The 15385-nt window shown below is 38.4% G+C and overlaps 1 protein-coding gene across 1 annotated transcript in view; it reads right to left on the reverse strand.

Moving 5' to 3' along the window:
• Nucleotides 1–1570: 1570 nt before the first annotated feature.
• The window catches only part of LOC120100783 (uncharacterized), a 517117-nt gene continuing 503302 nt past the window's right edge, over nucleotides 1571–15385 (reverse strand). Inside the window, exon 6 of the transcript XR_015671440.1 lies at nucleotides 1571–1954. The gene's annotated coding sequence lies outside the window, so the exon portion shown is untranslated. The remainder of the gene's footprint in view (nucleotides 1955–15385) is intronic.

The following is a 15385-nucleotide window of genomic DNA, read 5'->3' on the forward strand; positions in this document are numbered from 1 at the left end:
ACATAATGAATTTCTCTTCTTGTTATATTAAAACTCTAACAGTGGTCAGAATATTTCAGATCAACTTAAGTGAGTTCATAAAGTCTAGCTTCTGGTTTACTGGAGAACTTCTATGCATCATAAATAAAAATGATTAGTAAGTTATCATTACTATGGTTTTTAATTATGATAGTAAGTGCTGATATTTTCACAATGCTATTTTTTTCAGTATTTTCCATATGTTTGTAACGAAGGAAAAGATATTACACTGTCAGTAAGATACAGAGAACAATGTGCTAGCAATAAAGGGAGTTTCTCAGTGGCTGGTTGAATGAGAATGTTTCCAGTACGCTCAAATATATGAATATTTGTATCTCAGTTAGTGGCACTGTATGGGGATGAACAGAAGGTGTGGCCTTGTTAGAGAAGGTGTATCACTGGGATAGACTTTGAGGTTTCAAAGCCCCATTCCCAGGCTCTCACCTAGAGCTTATGCTTCAAGATGTGAATTCTCAGCAACCATGCCTCTGTTCTGCAATCATGGACTATTATCCTTTTGATACCATAATTACAAATAAATTCTTTCTTTTATAAATTGTCTTGGTCATGATGTTTTATTTCAGTAATAGAAATGCCACCATTACAATCTCAGTCATTGCTGAACTGAATAGTTTTGTTGAGTTAAAAAAACAACATATAAAAAATTAACTCAATTCTGAAAAGAGTAATATTAAGTACTCTTAAATAAATATCTATTTCAGAATGCAAGAAATCAGAAATTTATTAACTGAGCTGGAGTCATCAAAGCTCAAATACTGCTGAGATGTAGAAAGCACTACTTAGACGTGGTATATTTGATGAGCAGTCCAGGAGATTAAGCTTCTGGTACACTTGTTCTCTAACTTTCTCATTGTCTTCAGGTCTTTGAGATCATTCTAGGTGCTTTTGTTTAATGAGGTCAGCCAAGGATTGGAATCCCATGTTTCTCTAGCCATCTCTGGAAGTAGACCTGCCTAGCATCTCAAAGCAGAAATTTATGCCCATCAATATCTTACTCAAAAGCAAAACATTCTCCTGCATCAAAAATTACCCATGTTTAAAACCATGGTTTAAGTTTAGGTATAAAGAACATTATCATTAAGATAAGAGAAATACGTGAATAAGACTCCATTTGTATAAACTTTTAGAAAGTAACTAAAGTAAGAAACAGACATAGTCATTATTGGCAGTACACCAAGTAGGGTTGGGATAAAAAAAATGATTAAAAAGAAAGATATAGGAAAAAGTTTAAGGTGACAGCAATATTTATTTTCTTAATATGGGAGGAGTTTCACAATGTGTACTTATGTCAATACTTACACAATTACATACTTTAAATATGTAAATAAAGGTAAATATAAAAAGATTAGACAGTTAAGCCTAAAGCAGCTCCTCTTGCGGAGACCTGAGTTTGGTTCCCAATACCCTTGTTAAGTAGCTTACAAGTGACTGCACTTCCTGTTCCAAGGGATCCAACAGTTCTTTCTTGCCTCTGTGGCTATATATATGTAAATACATATGGTATGATGTCACTCAAAGATAAAAATAAAAATAACTTTGAAAAAAGGACTAGAGGCCTCATAAAGTTGTACATCCAAGTAGACACTAAATGCATCCACTCACTTAACAAATATAAAGCACATAAGATATACCCAACAGTGGGTGTCTGTACACATCACTAAAGCAAGAAAGGAGAGTGACATTGGATTACAATCATTACATATCCTATTACATATGGAATAAAGCCTGCAATAAGACAGAATTCCTCTTTTCCAAACTCTTCAGTGGTGTGAATATGAAGTAGCTGTGAAATGAAGAATAGTGTACATTAGTTGGTGGTCATCTGCATCAAAAGGAGATTGTAGAGTCAAACAGTCCTGTCATCCTTGGAGAAGATTGTCCACAAAGACCACTGTTGCCTTTTAAGTCATCTTCTCTGAAAGAAATTAAAACATCTAAGTCAACACAAGCCATTTATTAGTGACTTTTCTTGTATTATATCTTAAGACCATAAGTTCTTTACTGTCTAATGTTTACTCTTCAGTGAAATAAACTTGAACCAAAGGTTCAGAAAGCCACTCTGCTTTCTGAAATGCTACAATGGTTCTAATAGTGATAGAAATTGGGAGTGATGATGGCTGGTTTTGTGTGTCAAGCTGGGATTATCACAGAGAAATGAGCTTACGTTGAGGAATTATCTTCATGAGATCCAGCTGTAAGGAATATTCTCAACTAGTAATCAAGAAGGAAGGGCCCAACCCATTGTGGGTGGTTTCATCCCTGGGTTGGTGGTCCTGGGTTCTATAAGAAAGCAAGCTGAGCAAAGCAGGGGAAGCAAGTCAGTAGGTAACATCCTTCCATGACCTCTGCATCAGCCCCTGCTTCCTGAACTCTTTGAGTTCCAGTCCTGACTTTCTTTGGTTATGAGCAGCAATGTGGAAAATGTAAGCTGAACAAACTCTTTCCTCCCTAATTTGTTTCTTGGTCATGATGCTTTGTGCAGGAATAGAAACCCTGACTAAGACATGAAGCTGTGCTATATAATAAGACAGACACCACCTGTGAGTGACTAATGAATTATATTTTGAATTACATAAAGTTAGCGATCAGTTGCTGAATTTAAGGAGCCACATTTTATGAGTTCAATTAATATAAGGAGCCACTGGCCATCATTGTGAATTACAGGTTAGTATACCTGTTCAGGTGGGAAACCAGAGGCTGAAATTTGAGTGTCTTTCTCATTCACTTATGCACCTCATTCCTTGAAACAGGGTGTCTCACTAACCTTCAACATTTTGAGCTGTCTGGCCAGTGAGCTCCCACTATCTTATGCTTCTAGCAGTAAGATGATCATTTGCACCTTTTACATGGATGGACACACCCAGTTTCTCATGCTTGAGCAACAACCCTATCCACTGAACCATTCTCTCAGTCCCTGAAAATATCCATTTCCAAGTGTGGCATTAAAGCTATAAGCCTACTTCCTACTCATTATGGTCGTGAGTGAATCAAAACACAAAATTCAGTTTTTCAGAATATCCAGCTGGAAAATAACATATTTATTTGTGGGTATGTGGAGAGGTTTAACTGGAAATAGAAACAGGGAGAAAACATCTTCTGTTCTTCCCTACTTAGAAAATGTAATGCTCAAGTAGTATTCTGGGAAAGCTTCTGATTCTCAGATATTTCTCTCCATATGGACATAGAGGTAAATCTTTTCCCTGAGTTCAAAATAAATAGTGTAATCACAAAATAATATCCATTATGGCCCTCACGTTATTGTACGAGTTACATATATATTACGGGAAAAGAAAATGGTAACTTAAAATTACTTTTTAAGTGAGTATTCCAAGTATGGAAGAAACCATGCAAACTTTGACTACATGTAAAAAATGAGCATATCTTATTTTCTTCAAAATTAATGAATTTGAAGTAAATAATAGAAGCCTAAAATACTTTGCATAATAGCATCCGTAATTGTTTTAAAATGTAATGTAAGACCCCACCCTAAACCCACCAACTTCCATTAAAGCACACCGAATAGCATTAAATTACATTCTACCTTTTGGGCTCCATATTCCAGCCCACATAGTTGTCTTCTTTCCCAGAGGCAATGCCTGCATTAGTAACACCTGCATACACAACAGCTTTAAGCTACACCCATCCCCTGGACTCCATACTTTGGTTCATGACTCTGGCTGCTTTCACAGAGGCCATGACTGTAACACGGACGCCAGGTAAGACCCTACCTCTTGCTTTCAAACTCTCCTTAAAGCAAACCCAACAACAGTAAACTTTACCATATCCCCTGAGCTCCATATTCCAGCCCAAGACCTTTTCAGAAAATCTCTGCTTTCCAGGATCCATGCTGGTTCTAGGGAACTCATAGGCAATATTAGCACCCAAATCCCAGAGGTGAGGTAGGCCACATAAACCTGGTGGTGGGGGAGACAATACTGGATTTAAGGCTCAATGGTCATCAAAACCACAGGGTACTCTGACCAGAACAGAGAAGAAACAGAAACCAATTGGAAAACCATCCAAAAATCACTCCTCTAAATATCAACACAAAAACCAGAACAGAAACCCATAATAACCCTGAACCCAGAAGACTAGAGACTATCATAAGAACATAGTCAACACTAGCCAGAGCAACATTTCACCAGAGCCCAAATTTTCTATTACAGCAAACCCTGGATATCCTAACTGCTGAAGCACAGAGATTGTCCTTAAATCCAATTTTATGAAGATGATAAAAACATTTAAAGAGGAAATGAATAAATTCCTTTTAAAAACACAGAAAAGAATAATAAAACAGAGAAAGGAAATGCATAAAACAGTTCAAGACCTGAAAAGGGAAATAGAAGCAATAAAGAAAATAAAAAATGGCTGAATCGTGAAGGTGGAAAATCTAAGTAGGGAATCATGAACTACACATGCATGCATCACCAACAGAATACAAAAAAAAAAAAACTGAAGAAACAATCTTGGTATTGACGTTTGATATAAGAAATTAATACATCAGACAAGGGAAATGATAAATCTAAAAGGTTTCTGACTCAAAACACTCAGGGAACCTGCGACATTATGAAAAGACTAAAGAAAAATAGAAATAGAAAAAGGGGAAGATTCCCAGCTCAAAAGCCCAGAAAATATTTTCAACAAAATAATAATAAAAATTTTCCTAATCTAAAGAAAAAGATGACTGTATACATAAAAGAAGCTTACAGACTACCAAGTAGATTGGACCTAAAAAGAAAATCTCCTACCACATAATAATCCAAAATACTAAGAGTACAGACAAAAGAATATTAAAAGCATGAAAGAGAAAAGTCCAAATAACCTATTATAACTATACTCTACTTATCATACTCTAAATGCTAGAAGGGCCTAGGCAGACTGTAAGCATCCAAAAATGACAACCCAGACTACTGTGCCCAACAAAATTTTCAATTGACATAGATAGAAAAAACAAGACATTGTATGGCAAAACCATCTTTAAAAGCAACAACTGTCCACCAATCTACCCTACAGAAAATACTAGAAAGAAAATTCCTACAAAAAAACAGAGGAAACAAATAATTCCACACCAGCAAAACTAAAGAAGGAAAAGACACACACACACACACACACACACACACACACACACACACACACACACACACACACTCAACACCAACAACATAACAACAGGAATTAACAATCATTGGTCAATAATATCTCCCAAAACCAATGGATTCAAATTTCCAATAATAAAGATACAGGCCAAACAACTGGTGTGAAAACAGTATCCATCACTATACTGCATACAAGAAACAGACATCAAGATCAAAGGTGGACATTATCTCAGAGTAAAGGGCTAGAAAAAGGCTCTCAACGTAAATCAACCCAGGAAGAAAGCTGGTGCGGCCATTCTAATATCTAACAAAAATAGACTTTCAACCAAATAAATCAAAACAGAGGACACTTCGTACTTATCAAAAAGCCATCAAAACCACATCTAAATTCTGAATTGCCCCAAATGCAAGAGCATCCACTTTCTTAAAAAAAAAAAAAAAAGCAATCCTGAAGGAGGTAACCCAAAAAGACATTCATGGTATGCATTCTCTTGCAAGTGAATATTAACCAAAAATACAGGTACCATCCTATATCCCACAGACCCAAAGAAACTAAACAAGACAGAAGGCCCAAGTGAGGAAGCTTGAATCTCACTTAGAATGGAGATTCTAAGAACAGATAGAGGGAGGGAACTAGGTGTGTGGAGTGAGGAGGGGATTAGGGGGTTCAGGATCAGGTATGGAGGAGAGGGAAATGGCTAGATGGCCATGGAAAATGAATGGAAATCTGCATCTGACAAGGGAACGAAGGTATGGAGTGCCTCCAGGATGAGACAGAGACCTGGAATAAGGGAGACACCCAAGAATCAATGGAAATGTCTTTAGCTATGACTCATTACATTGAGGATATGGAGCATGAAGATGTCATCTCCTGTAGGGAACCCCAGTGGAGCAATAGAGACATCAGCCCACCCACAAATCTTTCAACCCCAAATCATGCTGTCTATAAGAAATGTAGGCATAGGAGATATAGCAAAGACTGAGGGAATCAACAACCAATAACGACCCAACCTGAGACCCATTTCATGGGCAAGTACCAAATCCCAAACACTATTAATGATATTCTATTATGTTTGTAAGCAGGAGTGTGCTGTCCTTGGAGAGGTTCCACCCAACATCTAACTCAGACAGATAGAGGCCCACAGTCAAACAGTGGATAGAGTTTGTGGACACTTATGGAAGAGGATGAAGGATTGCAGGCCTTGAAGGTGATAGGAATTCTACAAGAAGACCAAAAGCAGTCAACTAACCTGGACGTTGGGGCTTTTAGTGTCTGAACCACCATCCAAAGAACATATACTGGCTGTACCGAGGCCTCCACCCACATGGAGCAGATGTGGGGTAGGGGCTATCACAAAAGCTGTTGCCTGTAACTCGGATGTGTTCCTTTAGCTGGACAGACTTGTCTGACCTCAGAACCTTGAAGTGCCAGGGTGGGGGATACTGGGGGTTCTATACAGTCAAAGGAGAAGTTGGAAGGGGACACGCTGTAGGAGGGGGCAGTGATCAGGATGTAAAGTGAGTAGGTAAAAAATAAAAAAATATTATTTAAAACTACAACATGACTAAAGCTTAAATCACACATGAAACTCACACACATTAATAGTGGGAAGCTTTGATAGCTTACTCTCACCAATGAATAGGTCATCCAGGTATAAGCTAAACTGAGAAATAAAGAACCTAACAGATAACTATAGAATGTTTCACCTGAACACATTCTTCTCAGCATCTCAAAAATGGGATCACATGTTTAGTTACAAAGTAAGTCTCAACAGGTATAAGAAAATTAAATAATCACCTGTATCTTATGAGATCAGCATGGATTGAATCTAGACTTCAACAACAGAAAAAACAAGAAGTCTACAAATCATAAAAATTAAAAAACCCTCTACTCATGAGCACTTAGTCAAAGAAGAAATAGAGACAGAAATTAATTCAGTGAAAATAAATGCATAACACACCCAAACAAAACAAAAGCATCGCTAAGGGGAAAGTTCACAGGACTAAGTACCCTTATAAAGAAATTACTGAGATCTTATACTACTGACTTAAGACGATAGCTGAAAGCTCTAGAACAAAAAGAAGCAACCACACCCAAGAGGAGTAGACAGCAGGAAACAATCAAACTTAATGCTAAAAGCAGAGAACAATATAATGAAACATAGAGTGAATTCTTTGAGAAAAACAACAAGATAGACAAACCATTAGCCAAAGTAACTAAAAGACAGAGACAGGGTATCCAAATAAACAAAAAGAAATGAAAAGGGCATCATAACAACAGACACTGAGGAAATCCAAAGAATCATTAGCTCTTACTTCAAAAATATGTTCTCCATCAATTTGAATAATCTAAAATAAATGGGCACTTTTCTGGACACATGCCACATACCAAAGTTAAATTAAGATTAAATAAACAATCTAAATATACCTATAATCCCTACAGAAATCAGATCGTTCATTAAAAGTTTCCTCCATTCCCCCAAAAAGAACCTAAGGCCAGATTGGTTTTAACTCAGAAGAGGTCATTTTTTCAATAAAGAGATAATACCAACATTCCTCAAGTTATTCCACAAAATAAGGACAGCAGGAACATTGCCAAATTCACTGTACAAGGGCCAAAGCACCCTAATAACTAAATGACACTGATTCAATAAATAAAGAGGACTTCAGAGTAATTTCCCTTATGAACAAATACTCAGTAAAATACTTCCAAACTGCATCCAAGAACACATCAAAATCATCATCCACCATGACGAAGTAGGTTTCACCACAAAAAAGCAGGGATGGATCAACAGCTCAAAATCTGTCAACGTAATCTACCATATAAACAAACTGAAAAGAAAATAAAAACAACATAATAATCTCTTAGACTAAAAAAAATCCTTTTAACAAAATCCAGCACTACTACATGATAAAAATGTTGGAGAGATCAGGGAGACAAGGCACATATCTAAACATAATAAAGGCAATGTCCAGCAAGATGATAGAAAACATCAAATTATATGGAGAGAAACTTAACCAATTCCACTAAAATTAGGAAGAAGACCTGCATATCTACTCTCTACATGAATTTAATAAAGTACTTGAAATCTTGGTGCCTTAATCAGGGTTTGTATCCTGTGCAAAACATCATGACCAAGAAGCAAGTTGGAGAGGAAGGTGTTTATTAAGCTTACACTTCCATATTTCTGTTAATCACCAAAGGAAGTCAGGACAGGAACTTGGAGATAGTAGCTCCAGAGGCCATGGAGGGTTGCTGCTTACTGGCTTGCTCAGCTGATTGGTTTCTTATAGAACCCAGGACTACTAGCCCATGGATGGCACCACCCACAATGGGCCCTCTCACCATTGATCACTAATTGAGAAAATGCCTTACAGCTAGATCTTACAGAAACATTTCCTCAGGGGAAGCTCCTTTCTCTGTGATGACTCCAGTGTGTGTCAAGTTGACGCACAAAACCAGTCAGTACACTTGGCTAGAGTAATAAGGTAACTGAAGGAGATCAGGTGGATAAAATTTAAAAAGAAGTCAAAGTATCATTTCCTGCAGATGATATGGTATGATAATAAATGACACACAACAGACACAAAAATCTACCAAAATAATACTATAGCTGATAAACCCATCCTGCAAATTAGCTCAATATAAAATTAACTCAAAAAATCAGTAGACCTCTTCTATGCAAAAGATAAATGGGTTGAGAAAGAAAATAGGATTCAACACCCTTCTCAATAATGACAAATAATATGAAATATCTTGGTGCAACTCTAACTAAGCAAATAAAAACCCTGTATGAGAAGTACTTCAAGTCTCTGAAGAAAGAAATTGAAAAAAATATCAGAAGATGGAACATTCTCCCATGCACATGGAACAGTAGGATCAAGAGGAAAAATGACCATTTTACCAAAATCTGCCCTAAGATTCAATGTAATTCCCATCAAAATTCCAGTGCAATTCCTTACATCTTGAAAGGGTAATTCTCAACTTCATATGGAGAAACAAAACACCCAGGATAAATAAAACAATCCTGAATAATAAAAGAACTTCTGGAAGAATCAACAATCCCTTATTTCATGCTGTACTACAGAGTAATAGTAATAAAAACTACACAATATTGTCATAGAAGCAGACAGGTTGATCACTGGAATAGAACTGAAGACACAAACATAAATCCACATGTTTATGGACACTTCGTTTTTTTAAAAAAAAAAAGCTAAAATTATACCATGGAAAGAATAAAGCATCTTCAACAAATCGTATTGGTCTAAATGGATGGATGCATGCAAAAGCATGCAAATAGATCCATATCTAACTCCTGGCACAAAACAAGTCAATGTAGATAAAAGACCACAATATAAAACCAGATACATTAAACCTAATAGATTAGAAAGTGTGGAATAGCCTCCAGGAAATTGGCACAGGAAACAACACCAATAGAGCAAATACTAAAACCAACAACTAATAAATAATGGGACCTCATGAAACAAAAAAGGCTCTGTAAGACAAAGGACCCCATCAAAAGAACAAAATGGCAGCCTAAAGAATGGGAAAAGATCTTCATTAACACAATATTCAACAGAGGGCTGATATCCAAAATATATAAAGCACTCTAGATTGGAGGAAACCAAATAACTCAATTTTTAAAATGGGGTACAAATCTGTTTTAGTTTGGGTTTCCATTGCTGGGAAGAGACACCATGATGAAGTAAATTGTTTTTAGAGACATTTACTTTGGACTGGCTTACAGTTTCAGAGGTTTAGTCCATAACCACATCCAGGCAGACATGGTTTTGAGAGTTCTACATCTTGATCCAATTCTATTCCAACTCCTGACTGACTTCAGGAGAGTCTCTGCAATCAGGAGAGACTTTCTCCTGAAGACAGGCAGGAGAAAGTTCTCTTAAAGCCCACTCCCACAGTGATACACTTTCTACAAGGCCATACCAATACCAACAAGGCACATCTCCTAATAATGCCACTTCCCAGGGTCCAAGCATATTTAAACCATCACATTCCACTCCCGGCTTCACAGTGCCAGATTTCAGCTGTTCTCAGTGACCCCTTCATGCCTTCAAGACCAGTACTACTTGGGTGACTCGTACACTCTCTGGAACACTGGCTCCTTGTGCTGTCAGAAAATACTTCCCAGAAGTTTTCATTGCAGTGATGCTAGACTCTTCTTAATCACAGCTAATTTCTTTTTAAAAATTTGTTTCTTTTACTAACCATTTTATTCATTTAAATTTAAAATGATATCCCTCTTCCCAGTACTCCACAAACCCCCTATTCTATCCCCCTCCCCTTTTTCTCTCTGAGGACGCTCCTCTACCCACTCAGCCACCCCCACCTCACTGCTCCAGCATCCCCCTATGATGGGGCATCAAGCTTCCACAGGACCAAGGGTCTCCCCACCCATTGATACCTTCCTCTATTCAAAGGATAAACAGGCTGAGAAAGAAATTAGGGAAATGACACCCTTCACAATAGTCCCAAATAATATAAAATACCTGGGTGTGACTTTAACCAAGCAAGTGAAAGACCTGTATGACAAGAACTTCAATTCTCCGAAGAAAGAAATTGAGGAAGATCTCAGAAGATGGAAAGATCTTCCCTGCTCATGGATTGACAGGATTAATATAGTAAAGATGGCCATTATGCCAAAAGCAATCTACAGATTCAATGCAATCCCCATCAAAATTCCTACTCAAATATTTATAGATATAGAAAGAGCAATTTGCAAATTCATTTGGAATAACAAAAAACCCAGGATATTGAAAACTATCCTCAACAATAAAAGAACTTCTGAGGGGGAATCACTATCCCTGACTTCAAGCAGTATTACAGAGCAATAGTCATAAAAACTGTATTTAATTGGCACAGAGACAGACAGATAGATCAGTGGAACAGAATTGAAGACCCAGAAATGAACCCACACACCTATGGTCACTTGATCTTTGGCAAAGGAGCTAAAATCATCCAATTTAAGAAAGATAACATTTTCAACAAATGGTGATGGTTCAACCAGATGTCAGTATGTAGAAGAATGCAGATCGACCCATTCTTATCACCCTGTTACAAAGCATAAGTCCAAGTGGATCAAGGACCTCCACATCAAACCAAATACACTCAAACTAATAGAAGAAAAAGTGGGGAAGAGTCTTGAATGCATGGGCACTGGGGAAAATTTCCTGAACAAAACACCAATGGCTTATGCTCTAAGATCAATAATCAACAAATGGGACCTCATAAAACTGCAAAGTTTCTGAAAGGTAAAAGACACTGTCATTAGGACAAAATGGCAACCAACAGATTGGGAAAAGATCTTTACCAACCCTACATCTGATAGAGGGGTAATATCCAACATATAGAAAGAACTTAAGAAGGTAGACTCCAGAGAGCCAAATAACCCTATTAAAAAATGGGGTAAAGAGCTAAACAAAGAATTCTCAGCTGAGGCATATCAAATGGCTGAGAAGAACATAAATAAATACTTAACATCCTTATTCATCAGGAAAATGCAAATAAAAACAACCCAGAGAGTAAATAAAAACAACCCTGAGATTCCACCTCATACCAGTCAAAATGGTTAAGATCAAAATCTCAGAAGACAACAGATGCTGGTGTGGAAGTGGAGAAAGAGGAACACTCCTCCATTGTTGGTGGGATTGCAACTGGTACAACCACTCTGGAAATTAGTCTGGAGGTTCCTCAGAAAATTGGACATTCCGCGACCTGAGGACCTAGCTACACCTCTCCTGGGCATATACCCAAAAGATGCTCCAACATAGAACAAAGACACATGCTCCACTATGTTCATAGCAGTCTTATTTATAGTAGACAGAAACTAGAAAGAACCCAGATGCCTTTCAGCAGAGGAATGGATTCAGAAAATGTGGTACCTCTACACAATGGGGTACTACTCAGCTATCAAAAACAATGACTTCATGAAATTCATAGGCAAATGGATGGAACTAGAAAATATCCTGAGTGAGGTAACTCAATCATAGAAAAAAACACATGGTATGCACTCACTGAGAAGTAGAAATTAGCTCCAAAAGTCAAACTACCCAAGATACAATCCACAAACCACAAGAAGCTCAGGAAGAAGGATGACCAAAGTGTGGATGCTTCACCCCTTCTTAAAAAGGGGAACAAAAATATCCATAGGAGCAGATATGGAGACAAAGTTTGGAGCAGAGACTGAAGCAATAGCCATTCAGAGCCTTCCCCACATGGGTATACAGCCAATAAATATATCCACCAACACTAGATAATATTGATGAAGCTGTCTCATGAAAGGCAGAGCCAGAGTCTGTCAAATACAGAGGCAAATGCTAGGAGCAAACCATTGAACTGAGAATGGGGTCCCCACTGGAGGAATTAGAGAAAGTATTGAAGGAGCTCAAGAGGCTTGCAACCCCATAAGAAAAACAATACCAACCAACCAGAGCACCCAGGGACTAAACCACTACCGAAAGACTATGCATGGACAGACCCATAGCTCCAGCTGCATATGTAGCAGAGGATGGCCTTGTTGGGAACCAATGAGAGGAGAAGCCTTTGGTCCTGACAATGCTGGAACCCCCAGTATAGGGGAATGTCTGGGGAACCAGAAAGGGGAGGTGGTTTGGGAGGGGAAAACTCCTATAGGGAAAGAAGAGGTGGATGGGATAGGGGGCTTATGTCTGAGAAATCAGGAAAGGCAATAACATTTGAAATGTAAATATAAAATATCCAATAAAAACAAACATTTAAAAAAACAAAAGCAGAGTATAAATACAATACAGAATAGACAGACTACTAAGGGATTCAGAATGGCTACTGCTAGTCATTCAATTTGAAGTATGTTATTCTCCCTCTTCCCACACCCTTTTTCTCTCTCTTCCCTTTAACTCCTTCCTTTCTCCTTGTCTGTGCTGGCTATTTTGTTCAATGATGAATATGTACTACTATCATAATGAAGAAAAGCTTTTCTACCAGATGACCGTCAACATGCATACATGTAAGATTACAAGCACATGGCTGAAGAAGTGAAGGGCAACACATGGAGAGGTACAAGTGACTGCTTGGCACACCTTAAGTCTCATTATATCAATCCTATGTTTGATGTTTTATAAAAAGCAAGTACATGTTTTATAGAGTGCAGTATGATGAAGTGAGAGCAGTGCTGAGGCATTCCTTCCCCCTGAGGAACCAACCATAAGACAAGTATAGAATAGATTAGGGTTTATTTGGGGCACAGGAAGAAGAATTGAGAAGGGCATAGGGAGAGAGAGACAGAGAGAGAGAGAGAGAGAGAGAGAGAGAGACAGAGACAGAGACAGAGACAGAGACAGAGAGACAGAGACAGAGAGAGAGAGACAGAGAGTCAGTGAGAGAGAGAGTGAGACAGAGACAGAGACACAGAGACAGAGGAAGAAAGAGAGAAGAGAGAGGGGAAATGAAAGAGGAGAGGACAGGCCAGCCAGGAACACGTGGAGAGAGTTGGGGGAGGGAGAGGGGGAATGGGAGAGAGGGAGAAAGGGGTTATAGAGAGAAAAGTGTCAGAGGGAGAGAAGGGCAAAAGAGCAGTGAGGAGACAAACCGCTCCTTTTATAGCAATCATGGCCTACCTGGCTGTTCCCAGGTAACTAACTTTAAGATTGAGCCTAGAAGGAATTCCAACATTCCTCTGAGGTAACCCAATCACAGAAAAACACACATGGTATGCATAATTGATAAGTGGATATTAGCCCAAATGCTCTAATTACCCTAGATGCACAGAACACATGAAACTCAAGAATGATGACCAAAATGCGAATGCTTCACTCCTACTTTAAAAGGGGAACAAGAATACCCTTGGCAGGGAATAGGGAGGCAACGTTTAGAACAGAGGCAGAAGGAACGCCCGTTCAGAGCCTGCCCCACATGTGGCCCATATATATATACAGCCGCCAAACTAGATAAGATGGATGAAGCATAGAAATGCAGGCTGACAGGAACTGGATGTAGATCTCTCTGAGAGACACAGCCATAATATGGCAAATACATAGGCGAATGCCAGCAGCAAACCACTGAACTGAGAATAGGACCCCCGTTGAAGGAATCAGAGAAAGAACTGGAAGAGCTTGAAGGGACTTGAGACCCCATATGAACAATAATGCCAAGCAACCAGAGCTTCCAGGGACTAAGCCACTACCTAAAGACTATACATGGACTGACCCTGGACTCTGACCCCATAGGTAGCAATGAATATTCTAGTAAGAGCAGCAGTGGAAGGGGAAGCCCTGGGTCCTGCTAAGACTGAACCCCCAGTGAACTAGACTGGTGGGGGGAGGTTGGCAATGGGGGGGGATAGGTCAGCCAGAAACACAGAAACATGAGGAGAGAGGTTGGAGGGGGCAGGGTAGAGAGGGAGAAGGAGGTCAGGGAGGAAAGAGAGACTGAGAAAAGGAACCATACAGCTGCTTCTTATAGCAAGCTAGGCCTGCCTGGCTATGGCCAGGTAACTGGTGGGTGGCTTCGGGACACCTTTAGAAAATAAGTTTTCTGAATTTATTTTATAACAAATATCTAAGGAATCAATTTTTTGCTTAGTTGCCAATATGGTTACTTATATTAAAGGCCAATAGAAATATTCAGAGCATTTAGAAAACATGTTTAAAACAGATCATAAAACTGGAAGTTTAGTTTGAAGGTAGAAAATGTGCCTAGCACATGTGAAGCTCAATGTTCAATGTTCTACATAGAAAAGTGGAAAGAATTCCAACATGTACACATTAATACATCAATGTGTCCTGATTGGTATAAGACTTTCCCCCAAATTTGAGTTTTGATGATTTTTCTCTAATTTTTGAAAGATGTTTTTCAATTGATCCAATTGTGATAAGTAAGCAAAGAGCTCCACTTTTCTAGCAGCACATTTCTCTACTCAGTGTCTTCCACTACTAATTACTATGCAGATTATAAAGATTTGTGGATATTCTAAAACACAACATTTCTAAAAATAATTGAAATTTTACAAAACGTTCTCCTCTTTGAACCTTGATGAAATCAGCTACGAGAGATTGATAGAAATGGAGGCAGGAAGAAAGAAGCAAGGACTGGGGGACAGTGGAGGGAGGCATTTCCAAGCTTTACCAGTGGAGTCAAGGTCAATTACATTTTCATATCATTTTTATTGGTTGCTCAAGCTCCTCAAATGCACCCACACACAAGGCATCAGCTAATGTGAATGTATTTTGAACACTTTCCTCTTTCAAACCTCTAG

This window comes from Rattus norvegicus, chromosome 2 (genome assembly GCF_021556685.1).
Source record: "Rattus norvegicus strain SHRSP/BbbUtx chromosome 2, alternate assembly SHRSP_T2T, whole genome shotgun sequence".
NCBI classification, from domain to species: Eukaryota; Metazoa; Chordata; class Mammalia; order Rodentia; family Muridae; genus Rattus; species Rattus norvegicus.